This window comes from Centrocercus urophasianus, unplaced genomic scaffold (assembly GCF_019232065.1).
Source record: "Centrocercus urophasianus isolate 14NV4802_14NV808 unplaced genomic scaffold, USGS_Curo_1.0 seq_15, whole genome shotgun sequence".
NCBI lineage: Eukaryota > Metazoa > Chordata > Aves > Galliformes > Phasianidae > Centrocercus > Centrocercus urophasianus.
The window spans coordinates 42,719,872-42,736,149 of NW_024884697.1; the positions used below are offsets into that span (position 1 = coordinate 42,719,872).

The 16,278-nt window shown below is 40.5% G+C and overlaps 1 protein-coding gene across 1 annotated transcript in view; it reads right to left on the reverse strand.

Annotated features, from left to right (window-relative positions):
- Positions 1-16,278, reverse strand: part of EEA1 (early endosome antigen 1) — a 164,022-nt gene that overhangs the window by 116,518 nt on the left and 31,226 nt on the right. The window contains exon 3 of the mRNA XM_042815409.1: positions 7,574-7,696. The gene's annotated coding sequence lies outside the window, so the exon portion shown is untranslated. The remainder of the gene's footprint in view (positions 1-7,573; positions 7,697-16,278) is intronic.

Genomic DNA, 16,278 nt, shown 5'->3' on the forward strand with positions numbered 1-16,278 from the left:
ATCTGACACTTTTTTTATGTTCATCTTTGCATAGCCACCATCAAGTCTGAATGAACAAGCAATACCAAGATCCAAGCAAGCTTGCGTTCAACAGAAAAATAGTTCTGTGTCCATCCACCACCTGGCTCAGGTCTGCAGAGGTGGCTGACCTGGGAGTGCCTTGGTCTCAGCACCAAGGCCTGGGAGAATTCATGCTTCACAGAAGAAGGTCTTCCCCTGTACTACAGGCTTACAATTTGGCCTGTGGAAACTTACACTTGGTGGAGCAACTTCTGCTTTTCTACAAGCACCACCTTTGGTTTGCTTTTCTCTCAAGGGTGCAGGGAAGGGCCAACACTCCAGAAATGCAGGCTGACTGGTTGTACCTTGAGGGTTTGGCCTCAGCCCTCTGAAGTAGAGCAGTTTCATCACCCTAATAAGGGGTGGACTGGACCACTCCTTAGTGACAATATCTGAACTCTTCAGAGCAGACTATGCACAATGATTAACAGAGTATGTCATTCCACTTGCAAAGGTATTGATGATAGGTTATCATTCTTCAAACATGCATTTATGTAGGAGAATTTTTAGCTACCTGTAGTTTTATAGCTTCCCCAACCTTTGACCACGCAATGCTTCAGCAATTCAATAAAAACGACTGCTTCAGCAACAACTGAAGATAGGAAGTAGAAAATAATCAATGTGCTTTCAAGACTGAAGTACTCAAGAGTGGAATAAAACAATCTGTATGCTCACAAGGTGAACCTAGAAAGCTCTCACGGCAGCCTTACTGAAAAAAATAAAAGCATTGACTAAATAGCTGTGCGGGGATCAGGACTCCTTAAGGGAAGCCAAGGAGGAACTACCACGGCAGAAAAGTAGGTCTACTCTTTTTAAGCAAGATGAGAAATCTGACACTGCAAAAATTTGCTCCACAGTAACAAATTTTTGGCAGGAACATGCCATGCCAGTGCTTCACCTTTCACTCCCATTGGCAGAGCAGAGCCTTCACAGCCGCCCTGTGAAACGCCACGCGCGCACCACGACTTCTAAGGCCCTGCTGTGACTTCCACCAAGGAGCCAATGCCAATTAAAAACAAAAGTCATTTTTTAACAGGGATTAGTTCCTCAATCTGGCTCATTACTTCTGTGTTAGCTGAGTGAGGGGATAGTTCTGTGATGTTCAAGGGAAGGAAAGTCTGGAAGCAAGAGGCCTCATAAAGAGCATCTCCAATTTGTAATGAGAACAGCCTCTTGATCAAGATTCTTCCTTATGTAAAAGAACAGCTTTGCTCTAAATTACAAATAATTATGATGATGGGAGAAATGCCAAGGAAGTTGTGAGGAGAAATCAGGAGCAGCTTGAACACAAAAGGAAAGGGGACCATAAAAACCTAAGTAAGCTTAGGTTACTAAGACAAAAATTTGTTAAGCAACTTGGTGTTCCTTCAAGGAAGTCAGCTTAACAACCAACATAGTCTTCAACCATAACATGAAATACAAATATCTAGGAAAAACAAGTAAGTAAACTGCATATACAGTCCTTTCTTACATCCCAAAACTACCAGGCATTGGTCTATCACTATTCATCATAGTTGCCTAAAGCTTAAATTCAGTGGTATCATCATTACAAAAATGCACTGAACTGTAACAGCTATACTCAGCAGATGGTTAACATTTGCTATGGGATCTTCTGACTCCAATTTATGTCCTCTGACTAAGGTTAAGAAAAAGAGATTATTTTTACCAGCCCATCTCTTTCATGTCTTGAGGAAATATATCTGACTTTAATTGTGCCCACCTGTACTCAAAAACGCAATCGATAAAACTGGGAAACTGATCTTCAGTGATTCCTAATAAAGAGTATCTGCTTGTTCAATTCTATCAGTGTTTATAGGCCACTGAAAAATAATCATGGAGATGAAAGTATAAAAGAAAGAGCTTGTGTTCTGAACATGTCCTGTGCATTAAACTCTTTCTGAACACTCCTGCTTAAGCTCCATTTTGTAACAGTCTCATTAGATCAGTTCATGAGTCATTAATTCACCTTGTTAATTTATCAGAAAAGTTTTCCTCTGTAGCTTGCCAATCCTTCCTTGTTCAGAGAAAGGAGAAATATGGTACGGTTGCAACGTCAGTTGCATTCCTATCTATGTTTACAATTGCTCTGTGGTTTGCCTTGCAAGTTTTCCTATCAGTGGCCCTGACCCTGTTTCTAAGACTTTTGAAATTCTGGTGTCCACATAGGACTCTTCAGATTGAGTGACAGAGTGCTGTGGGAAGATTAGCGTGAAATGCAGGAACAGTGCTTGAATCAAGGATGAGAACAAGTTTCTCATGTAGGGAGTTTTCTCCAGTTACCCACAACTTGTGTTCTGACTTCTAGACACCAATGGCTATTTACCACTTTTAAAGGGAACTGAGGCATCTACAAAGAGGATAGAGATTCTCATCTGGTCTAGGCACATTCCTGTGAAGGAGAAAGAACTTTGGTTTCACATTGTGCAATTCACCACTTCATGTTTGATGCTTTAGGTAGCTGCAGACCGCTTTGCATCTTAATCTGAGACACCTTTGTGTGCCTTTCCACATATTACGCCAGAGCCTGGGGCCAAGCAACAGGCTGTAAATTCCACTCTGGCAGCCAGGACTCTACCAGGTAAGCACCACTCTGATAGTGCTGAAGTCCCCCCGTGGATGTAGATATCAGTGTATAATCACTGCCAGAAATAAATGACTATATTACTTTCAGCTGGCAAAGCTGCAGTAATAAATCCACAAGTTATTTTTCTGTTAATTGTATTAGGAAATTTGCTGCTTAGTGCTACTCTCTGTGCTCCCTTCGGGTCAGATTCGTTCCTTCTTGATATCAAGGCATTTGCAAGTCAGATTGTTCAGAGTAATAAGCTTTCCTAATGATTAAATTAACACCATGAAATTTCAACATGTAGGACTGACAAAACTGGACTTTGGAAAAGTATTGACTTCTGTTTTTGTCTTTGGAAAAATGCTACAGACATCATCCCACATGCAGCTGTACTCTGGTTCATGCTGTTCATCTGTTTGTCTAGCTTTGTGATTATTGGACCAAAATAAATCACTATAGAGACAAATACTGTCATACAGAGCAAACTCTGAAATACTTTGGTTAAGAACATGAATTTTCTTACTGTTACTTTTCAGACTACCACTAGACAAAAATTAAAGCCAATCTGTGCATTCCAAAGATTACATATCCTTACAGAAATAAAAGATATAACTGCATGTTTGAAAAATAAAGTATTTGAAGATTTACCTCCAATGCTGCATATGAAAATTATTTAGAGTCACTTATCCATGTTGAGTGATCAAAAAATTTCCTTCCATTACAGAAGAGCACCCAGAAATAAGAAGATAAGATGACCAGTCGTGCTTACAACAAAATCCTGTGTCAACCTATATACCTGCATATGATAAAGACAGCCACATGCAAGGATAAAGGCATCAACTGGTTGGCAGTAGAGACTTGAGCCTTCTAAATCACATGGCAAAGATAAATTAGAACTATCTGCCACCTACATCAGATGGTGAAGGAGTCAGGAACACAATGCTCTGGATACCAATTAGTAGCATAATGGAGCCAGTATCTCATGTTCTAGTGTGTCAAATTCCAGCAGTGCCAGTGAGATCAGAACAGAAGTCACAGCAAGGTCACTGCAATCTGTCAGCAGGACAGCTTCAGCTAAGTACCACATCCTAATCCCTGTCTGCTGAGAATTTACCAGAGGAGAAGTGCTGGTAGTTAAAATGAACCTAAAACAGTATTTACCAAAGGCATCAGGCCGATAGATGACTTGTGCTGTACAAGACTGTAAAATGCAGTTTATTTTTAACTGTTAAATGAGCATGTTCTGTTTTGATACAGAAATATTCTGAAGTCTGTTTATTCACAGAAATGGCAAGGATATCAGCAGTGTGGCAGAGACAGTACAAACACTTTCAAATAACATACCACTTCATCCAGCCACTGTTTGGAGGAGTTACTGCTATATGGAAAGATGGTTGTGCCCATATGCATCCCTTTAGTGGCTCACCCTCAGGAGTGAGTCAGTTCAGGATGCAGCAACTGTATTAAGAGTACTACACAAACACTGATGAACTCATCCTCCTAGCATCACTTGTCAGGTAGAGAAACAACACCCATGCTGGACAGTGCATGAAGCGCAAAGCAAAAACTTTCTTGTATAATATTTTGCCAGAAGTAATTAATCAGAGCTTACCCATGTGTGTTAACAGTGAGGTCCCACTCCCAATGTCAGCATACTTTCATGCCCAGCCTGAGGCTGTTTGTAGTCACAGCAGGCAACTTAGCTGACAAGGAATACAATTTCTCCAGCGCTCTCATAGTGCCAGGAAAGGAGGGTGAAGTGGCACACTTGAGCTTCAGTAGGGTGAACTGGGGTTGTTGCTTTGTATGTAGATACAATCCTCATGTGCTTCTTACAAAAATAAACAGTACTTTTCCATGTGCACTTAAAATCTTTGATGCTAAAAACAGTAGCTGCCCTAATTTAGTCAAGGTAGATGAAATGTAATAGAGAGAAGAACCCACTCCTAGGGATTAGAAGACATGTTAGTCCCATCTTTATTCTTTCTGAGGTCCATTGGCTCCTGTTTGTACATTCTACTATCAATCTTCTGTCTGCTCAGAATTTTTTTTCAGAGGGACCTATTCCCAGGAAAGAAAATGGGAGATAATTTTAACTTATTCAGAACAGCTGTTGAGCAAAAGGAGATGAGTAGTCCAGTTACGTACTAGAAGACTGAAAAGACCAGTGGCAGTTTTGTTGTGCCATTTCCAGACTTCAGCAGGCTTTCAGCACAGTGTCTCTTGCAGGTAAGGTTTCACACTGCAGCTGGCTTGATCTAACAGCATGCTGCTAAAATGGGTGGGCTGCCTCCTCCGCCATTCCTTTCTGTGTCTTGCTGCTCCATACCTTGCATGGCTTGGCAGCATAACCAAGCTGATCTGACTCACTAGATACTCAGAATATGCACTTTCTTGAGCTGCAACAGTTTTTTGTAAGCTCAGAGAACAAAAATGACCAAGATTAAGATAAGTGCCAAGCAAGAACTGTGCAGCTCATGGTGGGAGGAAGAGTAGAAAGAGAAATGAAAAAACTAGTTTTTCACATAGTGGTGACCTTTACAACAGATGTGCTATGCTGTGAGCCCTCTTACACATTACAGTAGAAGAAAGAAGTCTATGAGGTGACACCTTCCATTGGTATCATGGAAATGTTTCTCTGCCTTACATTGAAGGACTTCAATTAATTGAGTGGTAGGTAAGGACTGCAAACCACAGAAGCAGACAGGATGTTTATCTTACACAAGAATTACTGCCTAGAAGCCTTAGCAGGTGAAAAATTCTCTTTTTCCTCTACACAAAGAAATTAATATCTATTGCAATAGTCTAGTGTGAGATAAACTATCGACATATTGTCTAAATAAGCAAGACAGTCAAGCAGGAAGGGACAGCGTGCAAACACATGGCCATTTAGATTTGATCAAGAAGTGAACAATGTTTTAAGTCTGTGTATAAATGCTTTCACTTTCAAAAAAAAATAAGCCACAAGTAATTTACTTGCTAAGAAGTGCTAATTTCCTTTTTTTTTTTTTCCTCCATTTACCAGATATTTGAAGTGCACAAATGAAAAAAGGATTCCAGAAATAAATAGAAGACAGTATTGCTTAAACACCCGGGAGAGTCACTCTACCAACCTATAGCCCCAACTGTGGTCATATGGAAAACCAACCCAATAATTAACAACCACTTATCTTTTCTGCCACCTTGTATCTGAAATAAACCCTTTGAACAGTAGGATCAGAGCAAAGGAAGGAGAAAGGAGAAACGAACAAGGTAAGCTTACAAGATTACAAATATTCTTTGCATTTCAAACTGTTTTCTTAATTAGGAATACAGACAGTTGTCTGCATCTTTCCTCTCTTTTTGCTCTCTGCAGCTCAGACCAACACTGGGCACCTGATGTGTTCCTGCAATCAAGCAACAGGCACGCAGACTTCTGGGTTTCTGAGGGATGCTTAAAACATAGGGAAGAATGAAAATGAAGAGATTATAGGCAGGTTGGGATAATAGATGCTAAGCAAAGCTTTTATGTCTCCCATATTTGGCCAATTATGCAAAGAGAGAATCTGCACAGGTAAGCAGCACGTAGGAATGAGTGTCAGAAGACTTCTCTGGGACAGTGTTACAAAACTGATTATCCCTTTATGTGAGTACGATCACCATATCCACCTGGCACTAACAGCTGATAAAAAACCATCCCAAGGTAGCTTTTAACAGTGCTTTCATGCGTGGCTCTGTCAGTTGCTTTAGGTGCAACAATGCATCCCATATAGAAGGGTAAAACCCAGGTTAAATACAGAATTAGCACATAACAAAGGAAGGACATCATGCTTGAATCTCTCCCAGTAGCTAAGTCTTCCCTCATTAGCAAGGCAGAGCAGCGGAGCAGTGATATTTCTGTCCAAGTGTTCAGACTAATTGAAAAGTGAGGCAATCAATTGCTAATTTCATAGCTTCTCTGGTTCCTATAAAAATAAAACTTTGTCATGATCCATTCATTAGATTTCTCACCACACCAGCACAGATGACTCCTTATGCCATTGTACTTCCATAAGGAATTACAATCAGCAACACAGGAAGTCTGAGTAAGAGAGCATGGAAAACCATCAGTAGCAGAGAGAGCTCCGCAGCGTAACAAACGCTTATCCACATGAGTGGCTCCCACCAGAGGAAAGATGTAATTTGTAGCTGCTTCAGTTTCAATTGTGGAGACTGAGAAAAAAGAAAGACTTCCTTCTTTTGTGCTGGAATATCTTTCATGATGAAGCTATCAAATTCAAATACCAATCATTTGACAGGCTCTTCTTTAGACATACTCAGCAATTCATTTACTAAAAAGCCAGCTGACACTGCCAAAATGAATGAGGGTTTGGCAAATAACTTAAGACTAAGAATCTCCCCTCTAAATTTAGTGACTGCTGTGTTCTATTGTTTATCACAGAGGACGTTTATTGGATGGACTAAAATCCCAATATAGTAGGAACATATTTAAACATAAAATGCCTACCATAAAGTTATTAATATAAACCTATTTTTGAGAAGCTAGGGAGACCAGACGAGAAAAACTTTCTGAAAATAATGGATGACTTCAGTGTGACACCAGCTGTGCGCAGGCTGGTATACAGTTACACCAGATACCTATTTTGCACAATAGGTCTCATGATAGGTAAGAGTGTGTTACAGGATGGATCCACATTAAATTGTGACAATTTTGGCTTCTGCACCATTAGAAGAAACTGCTCAGCTGATTAGAATTATGTTGTTTCTGTAAATCAATCCCTCACATGGGATGTCAAAAGAAAAATTATTTTGTGAGTAGCAAATGCAAGCACACTGATCCATGCACAAGTATCCTGCTGGTATGTAAACGTCCCCCGTGTTTCTACCATTAAAGCTCTGTCATGGGAGTGCAGCCAACTGCACTGACAGGTAAGCAGTGTAACTCCAATACAGAGCCCAGAAACATACCTGAAGATAGAGATGTTTAAATCAAGGGCTGGGAACCAGTAATTCTCAGTTTTACTTCCTTTTCGAGGACTGCAAGGCGATAGGGCATATGGCAAGTCATTACAAACCATCATGCGAAGCCTCCTGGAAAACAAAGATAGCTCATTCACCTGAAAAAGAAAACACATAGAATATCTACTCCAGAGAAGTACTTAGAACACTAATTAGGGAACTGTTCTTTTCTCTTATCTCCATTTCAGTCTACTCTCTTCATTACAGGATAAGCCCATCTCTAGCAAAGAGAATTTTACACGTGAGAGAAAAAGTATTAGAGCGTAAACTTCACTTCCAAGTCATGGCCTTTTTTGCATTTTTTTGGTTTTTTTTAAACCTCATAAGATTAACAGAATTCAATAATTCTAGTCCATGGATGAAAGACTTAAAAAGTACTCCAAAACATAACAGTCATATATTTCAGTGAATGAAACGAAGTGGAAAAAAATAGAAGACTCATCTATGCCTTAGTAAAGAGAATCAGAAGCAAAGCAGCTATGAAAGAAAATTATAAAAAAAAGTAAAGAGAAGCTCAGTGACTAAAAATGGGAGCTATGAAACAGATTCTCAGCATATATGAACACTTCACCTTTCACGCTGAAAAAAAATAAATTATTTCAAGATACAGTTTTAAGCTGATTGTTGTTGTTTTAAAAAGAAGACCAAGCGTGGAGTATTTCCATCATTCATAACCTTCCCATGTGAGCAAATGTATTTCTCCCTTAGTTTGCTGATCTGTCATGGCAATGCCAGCTTAAAAAATTTCACCCACCACCAGTTTGATCCTGTTCTCTGCTTCATGACAGTGCATGTTTGTGAGGTCCTGGAGTGAACAGGTTTTGGACTGACTGCACCCCCAGTCCCCGCCTAAACCCTGCTTTTTCTTCCAGATGGATCACCCTTCAGCTCCACAAATGGCAGATTGGGAGACTTCAAACTGTCAGAAAGATGGGGCTTTCTGGTGCCTAGAAAGTGCTCAAACAGCCCTGCCATCAAATGCCCTACTTCATGCTCAATAAACATTTTATTTAAACATTAGCTGGCTCTGTCTCCCAGAGAACTTGTCCCTGACATCATGGGTTCACCTGGTTTTCCCCATCCCATGTCTCCATTTCCTTTTGGCATAGAAAGATGTTTTTTCACAGCATTACAACGGACAGGAATGGGGAATTTGCCCAGCTGAAAAACAGATTTTGCCTTTGTTTTGCTCAAGTTAGTTCTTGAGGGATGTATCCCCCCCTTATTGCATGTACAAACATGAGGACACATGCCAGTGCCTAGGGACAGGAAACCACAGGGGTGGCTTCATTGGAGTCTGGCTTAGCCAGTTTACATGGCCACTGAATTAAAATCCTGTGAGCCCTAAAGCTGTTCTTTGTAGCAATAGCCATTCAGCCACTGTTTTGCTGTAACTGTGTACGCAACGAGAACACAATGGATCAAAGTAGCAACCTACAAATAAATAAACCACCTCTCATGTTTACTCCACTTAATTTGATGATTTCTTAATGTGATCTTCCACTCTGACAGCAGACACCTATGGAACCTTATCTCTCAGGGTCACTTGTAATTAATTTGATTCCTGTCAGCAAAGATGATCAGCTAACCCAGTCAAGTCAGCTATAACAGCTTCCTCAAGGAGACAGAATTTGCAGGAAGCCAAAGAGGATGACGCACCATTTTTTATTTCTTTTTTTTTTTTTCTTTTTTTTTTTTTTTTTTTTGTTACAATCTCTTTAAAATCTAGAAAGAAGGGAAAAATTTCCTAATATGCTGATAGAGAAGACCACTCAGGAGAGCTCTTCTATCAACCTGGCATGTCAAAGCACCAAGAATTAGCAAGGGCAAAGTGGATGCAATGCTTCATGGCTGATAGAGAAGTCAGTCCAAAAGCAAAGAGAAGAAAGACAGAAAAGGCACTCGTTGATCTAGCCTAGGCAATGAGAATTTGAAATTATGAGAGGGACAATTTTTCATGATCTTAGGAAAGAAACAGTTCTCTGTGTGTTGGGCAAACAGGACAAACAGCACTGCCATTGCAGGGCAGATAAGTGGACAAAGCACTCAGCGCTGGTACAGAGCCTGCTGCTTGACCCAAACCAGGCTGTGAGTCTGAGGCTTCATAGCCAGCCATGATGCTGTGCCGTGCTCTATGTGCCCCACACAGCCCTGCCCTCCCTGCTCTGCCTTCACATCAGCAATAGTACTTGTGCAGCCAGGGGCTCAATTGTAACAAGTGGATGATCCAAAGTAAGGCTCATCCATACATCTTCATGGCATGACCACTATTTTCAACAGCAATGTGGTCTTAAGCTGACTGTGAAGCCATACCTGACTCTACAACAGATGTCTGAACATCAAAAATGGCCAATCATATTTACAACATAAGTGCAACTTACTCTTCCACTGTAAGGAAATGATCTGGGGTTTTAAAAACCAGCAGGCTGCTTGTTTCTGTAATTATATCTAATAATGGTATGTTTCTCCTGTCCTAAACCCTGCTGATCTGAAAGAGCATACTTCCAGACACCTACCAAATGACTGATTAATCCGCAGCCCAACTGAGGGAAATATGGGAGCAAGCTGACGGTGAGCGCCAGTTTCAGAGAGGGGTCACTGTGGAAAAGAACGCTGGGAGGAAGAGCAAAATTTGCTCAAACTCTCTCAGGGCCCTAAACATCTTTTTCAAAATATTTGAGTTTAAATATATATATATATATCCATTCTGTTAGCTCCAAACACACTGCTGCTGCTGAGCCCTGGGAGCCATCGGGGTTAGTGAAGAGATACAACAGCAAACAGGGAGCCAGTGTGTGAGTCCTATGGGACTCTACAGTTAGCCTGCTCTCTCAGAATTCTTCACGAGAATAAGAACTGCCAGGGCACAGTGAATGAGGACCAAAAGGCTTTAGGAGAGGCAGCACCTCTGCCTCCTGGAACCTGGGGAAAAATAAATATGAGTGTGCACCTTTCAACAGGGAGATTTTCCCCATCTGTGCGCGAGAGCAGAGGTTATCAGTCCCCCTCTGTTGTGTCACTCTTTATTTTAGCAATAAAGAAAAGATTACTACCCATCAGCTGTTTAAAACACGGGCAGTTTTGCAATCTCTCCATGCAGAAACACATCAACTGAGTTCTAGTACAAGCTGGTAACTGTCAACTGCATCCACACCTATTCCTCACGGGCACTGACACAGTAGTTTCCTACACTGCTTTCTCCTCTCAGTTTTCACTGAAAGTTAGCCCATTTTTGTGACAAAACAGCCCAGCCCAAATTCTAGTGGACAACTGACCATGAAATTAAAAGCCTCAGCTGCAACTAATGCTAGCTGTTTCCAAAAACAAAGTGAGAGAGGAGAGTGATGAGAGGAAAAGATAAATAGAGGGTAAGAGCAGAACCTGCCTTCAGAGACCTACCAGGTAGCACCTACCGGTTCCTGCAGCCACTCACTTAGAAGCAATGGCCTGCAGAGGAGATTTCAGTTTCAGCCAGCAAAAAAACAACTGCTCTGCAGACTTAGGGACTGATAACAGTACCAACGACTTCACAGCTTCATGACCTGTACTGTTATTACACAAACCTTAGATCTGGTAATCTTGCTGGGCTGGGTTCAAAAGCCAAGAAGTATGATACAAGCAAAGGCTTCACCCCTTCCTATTTGCCGTGACCTTTCTTGTATTTGAAGACTGTTATCATACCTCCCTTCAGCCTCTTCAAGCTGAACAAACCCAGTCCTCTCAGTCTTTTATCACAAACTTTTGATCATTTTTATTGCATTCAAGTTGACCATAGTTCTGAAAAATACCTTTAGTCTAAGGAACTGTTGCAACAGATATACCAGTGTGCTTCACCAACAGAGCAAAAACCTTAAACAACCTCTAATTTTACTTCCAAACAAGCTGTGTAGAAATCAGGACTGCCCAGTGAAACAGATCTTCCTGTGCTTTGTAACAGCAACTCCACAATGCTGTGCTGCTGCAGTACCAAGTCAAGGCTTCCAGGCTAAGGACTTTTACCAGGAGAGAGATACAAGAGTCTAATGCCTTTAACATACTGCAAATGAAAATGTTTTACATGTCTTTGAACCCATGAAGATGTGAGGTTAATAACCAGCTATGAATTTCTTACCACAAGGGTCTGAAGTGGTGTTTAAAAAAAAAGATAGAAGGAAATAAGATGACCAAGTCAGTCTATCTGTGCTGAGGTAGGAAATGACACAGCTTGTCACCATGAACAGACTTTGCATGTTTCCAGTGGATTGTTTTCCACCATGTCATTTACTGTTTCCACTAAGCTAAAAAAAAAGAACAACCTACTCACATGTGGAAAGAAGCCACAATCACATCCCACATTACTGAATAAAATATTACTGTTGATATTTTATGGCTCAGTGTGTACTGCAGAATACAATGGGTTCACATAACAGGGCTATACATTTGATTTAAAGCTGCATAATATACATAAAACTCCTTACATAGCTACCTGACAGAAACACCAACCAGCTACTTCTGCAAACTAAAATTCAAAAACAAAACAACAGGAGAAATGCAATTCTGGTAGCTGCTGGAAACAAAATCTTTATCCAGAGCCCTTCCAAGATGCCTCTGAAACAGGAATTTGTAATTACTTGCCTGGTTACATCCTGTAATCCAGACACATACATTAAAGATGTAACTTCCTTCCAGTTTGGTAGGAAACAAGCAGTGTTATCTTCTCAGAAACCTCAAAGTATTTAATTGCAGGAGAGATCTATATTTTGCAGCACCACCAGTTTGGAGGGCAGGGAGAGGTTGTACAGAAGGTCACAAGCGAATTTTATTTACTGAACAAATTGGCCTGTTCCTAAAATTTTAAGCAAATAAAGACGTGCCCCTTTGAACGAACACTTACATTTTGTTCATTCTAGCAAAACCTGCTTATGTCAATACTTCTATTTTCAGTGAATAGCCACTGGACTGAAGAAGGAAAAGCAGAGCCCATTTTTTAGGATGGCTAGAAGGAAAACTACCTTGCACCTGTAGGAAATACAACAGAAATGATACAGCTGTCACTTTGACGGGACTTTGGATACTGTCTCCCACAACATTCCCATGATCAAATGTGGGAAAGTCTAGTTACAGATTTTGTATGAGAAATGCAAAACAAATTGGAAAATGTATTCAAATTGTAATTTTCAAAGCTTCCTTATGGCTCTATAGAGTGTATTAGATAGCCTTGTGTTAGACAGAGATGCATTGGTATTATCCCGTATTTTCATTCCAAGACAGCCAGACTTGGCTCACAAGGTAGTGCAGATCCTTTTCTAAGGAAAACAAGCTGCAAGGTGTTGCAAGCCTCAAAGTAGAAACAAACAAAACACAAAATGGCCTTGAAAAATTGCAAGATACACAATACCTAATTCAGTAATTGTAAGTTCAAAGTGCTACGCTCGGGGATAATTCACTGCACAAATACAAGGTGAGGAAAGACTGAGCAAAAACTCTGCAAAATAAAAGCTGGGAGTATAGGAAATCACAAATTGAACATGAAATGATCTACTGCCATGACAGGAAGAGCCCCACAACAGTAGCAAGTTCATCCTCAACAGTGTGGATAATCCTAGGCATCCACCATTTTTCTTAAAGCTGCCTTCTGACACAGGCTCCTACAGAGACCTGCAATAGTTGGAATCACTTAAAAAGGAAAAGTTCACCTATTTCCTTAAAAAACAATCTATTATAAACATAAGGGGCCGCTTCAGGATTAACAGGAGTGAAATTGTATCTACTAGTTTGTGTAGGAACCAGTTATCTCCCTTTTTAGCTCACCAGCTTGTTTCTGAGAAGCCAGCGCATTATACGGGGAATTTCACAGCATGGGACTCTCACAGCTCAAATGTCAGCCTCTACCACGAGTACAAAACACCTGTGCATGCAATAGCAGTATAAACAGATGTAGTGGATGCAACTGCAAAGGTATCTGATGTTAAAAATGTGTCTTATGAAGCCATTTAAGACCAGCTCTTCAAAAAATAATGTATGAAAATCTCATTTAATTGTCAAGCAATAAGCAGAGGGGAAGCAGTGTTACCTGTGCAGATATTTTTTCTTAGTCAATCAAACATAAATTTGTCTAAAAATTTATGTACAAAAAAATTCAAGGTTTTTATGTCAAGTACAATATATGAGTATATTGTTATTTCATAATATTCTATTTATTGTAAACTACTGAAATGCATTTTTTATTATCTCCTCTTACCATAGCTCAGTTTCTTAAGTTTTGAATAACAATCACATCCTTAAACACTTCACCACAGAACCAAATGATTAGACAGATTTCTGATGTTAGAATGTAATCTCAATCTACAAGCTCTTCAATTCAAATGATGTCTATGGGTCTAGAGGGAAAGCAGGACTGCAACTTTAAACATTTTCCAGTGCCAAGTTCTGCCTGCTGTGAAAACAACAAGAGAAAAAGAATAACAGAGGGTATGAACATTCAGCATGATATCTCTTGCCACAAAATCCAGATCATGCATCCACATAGAATTGTCCATGCCATCTAATAGTTCTTCTGCCTATAACCCTGATTAATCCTTGTGGCTGGATTCTACTGTTAACAGCAAATTCAGGAATCTGGTTTGAATTGCTTGTGCATGACTTAACTATTCATTGAAGGGACTGTAAAAAGTCCTCGAGGTTCTTTGGACGAGTAAATGAAATGATGGCATTCTTACGAACATAAACAAGGATCTTTTCCTCATTCAACATTATGGAAGACTGAATGATCCAGGCAAAAGGACAGAAAGGGATGTGTTTGGTCCAAGCACATTATGGCTGAGCAATAACAGATGGAGTTTGGCTCTGGCAGTGGTGCTGTTCCAGCTGGTTTGAACAACTTCTCCATCTTACCTCTCTTTCTGCTCTGCCAGCCAAGCTGCTAGAACAGGCATGCAATGAATCTGATCAGAGAGCTGATCCACCTCTAAAACAACCCAGCAAAATAAGTGGTTCTCTGTAGATAGATCCATTCGGTCTACAATTGCCCCAACAGGCTGGACAGCACAGTTGAAAGAGCAGTGCAACAACAAGAATGGGAGCTGGGAGCAGTTAGCAGTGATGCTAATGGAATACACAGAAGAACAGTTGAAGTACCAAATGGATAAGAAAGCCTGACACAGCCACACCACTATGGGTACTGCAGCCTTGACCCCACAGTCCTACAACACATCAGGCCCACGTTAAGCCACCTGAGGAGGCCCTGTCCCTCCTGCAGCTGTTTGCCTGTTCCTCACATGCGCTGATCGCGCTGCTTCTGAGTTGAGCTGAAGACTGGTTCAGCATAAGCAACAGGAGTAAAACAAATGCTGGAAAGAAAAGGAATCTCAAAAGAGTTGTTCACCTCAAGGAAAACTCGGTCAGAGAATTATTTCCTGTAGAACTTTGTGTCAAAATAGCTACAGTCGTAGTACTTCATATTTTCAACTGTATGGTGCAAATCTGTGCACCAGTGTAGTCTTGTTTTAAATGAGAACCTCCCAAATACTATCTGGCTTACATTATTTTATATTGTTTTGCATCCACATAAGAAAAAATGGGAAACTAAAGAGCACAGCCAAGCAAAATAAGGTGGCTACGAGGTGCTGCTTCATCATGCCCAGGGAAAGAAAAACAAGCCGTACATACACTCCTGACACCCAGCCATCAAAACAAGTATTTTCCTTTTTCAATTCTGTTTATTTAAACAAGCTTGGGAAGCTGTCATTTCACAAAATAGAGAGGATAACAGGAAACCAGAGCAGACTACAGAGCACTTATCCTTGATTACCCTAGCATACTGTACGTGGCTTCAAGCAGATGGCATGCACTGTTTGATTAACAACTCGCCACTCTACAGGACCAGCCCAGATGAGAACAATAGTTCTGATTAACACCAGAAAGAGATTGCATGAGCAAGGGGGGAAGAAAGCAAAACTACATGAACTCCACACTTGCTTTTGTGAAAAAATACAAAGGGAAGTTATGTTCACAACTTTTTCTGAAAGTCAGTGGGATTTAGACATCTGGCTTCCACACCCTGCAAAATAACCCTTTTGCAGAATTTAAATTACAGCATGAATTGACACCCAAGCTGGCCTAAATATACTCCAAACATCTGTTCAGAATGATATCGCAGTGGTGCCAGAGCCCAGACATCACACTACCACTGTATACTTGGAGAACTGAAAACTCATCTAGTCCCCCCCTCCCTGGAAGCATTCAAAGCCAGGCTGGATGGGACTCTGAGCAACCTAGTCTAGAGGGAAGTGTCCCTGCATATAGCAGGGGGGTTGGAACTATCTGATCTTAAAGGTCCCTTCCAACTCAAACCACTCAATGATTCTGTGATGTAACAAAACAAGAAAACCAAATTTTGAGAAAAAATTATACTCAAAATTAACAACTCTCAGGTTACCTTTGCCTGATACGTATGACCAGAATTGTTATCACAGTTACAGGACTTGATGGAAAGCAGTAGTAAAAGCACTACATGAAAGTTCCTTTCCAGAAATAAAAATATAGATTAAAACTATTTGAAATTAAGTATGAGTGCTGCACAGGATACATCATCAAGATGAGTATTTTTGCCAGCATTTAGGTTGACTGAAATACATGTTCTATCTAGGGATCCAACCTGTGTATGCATATTAAAT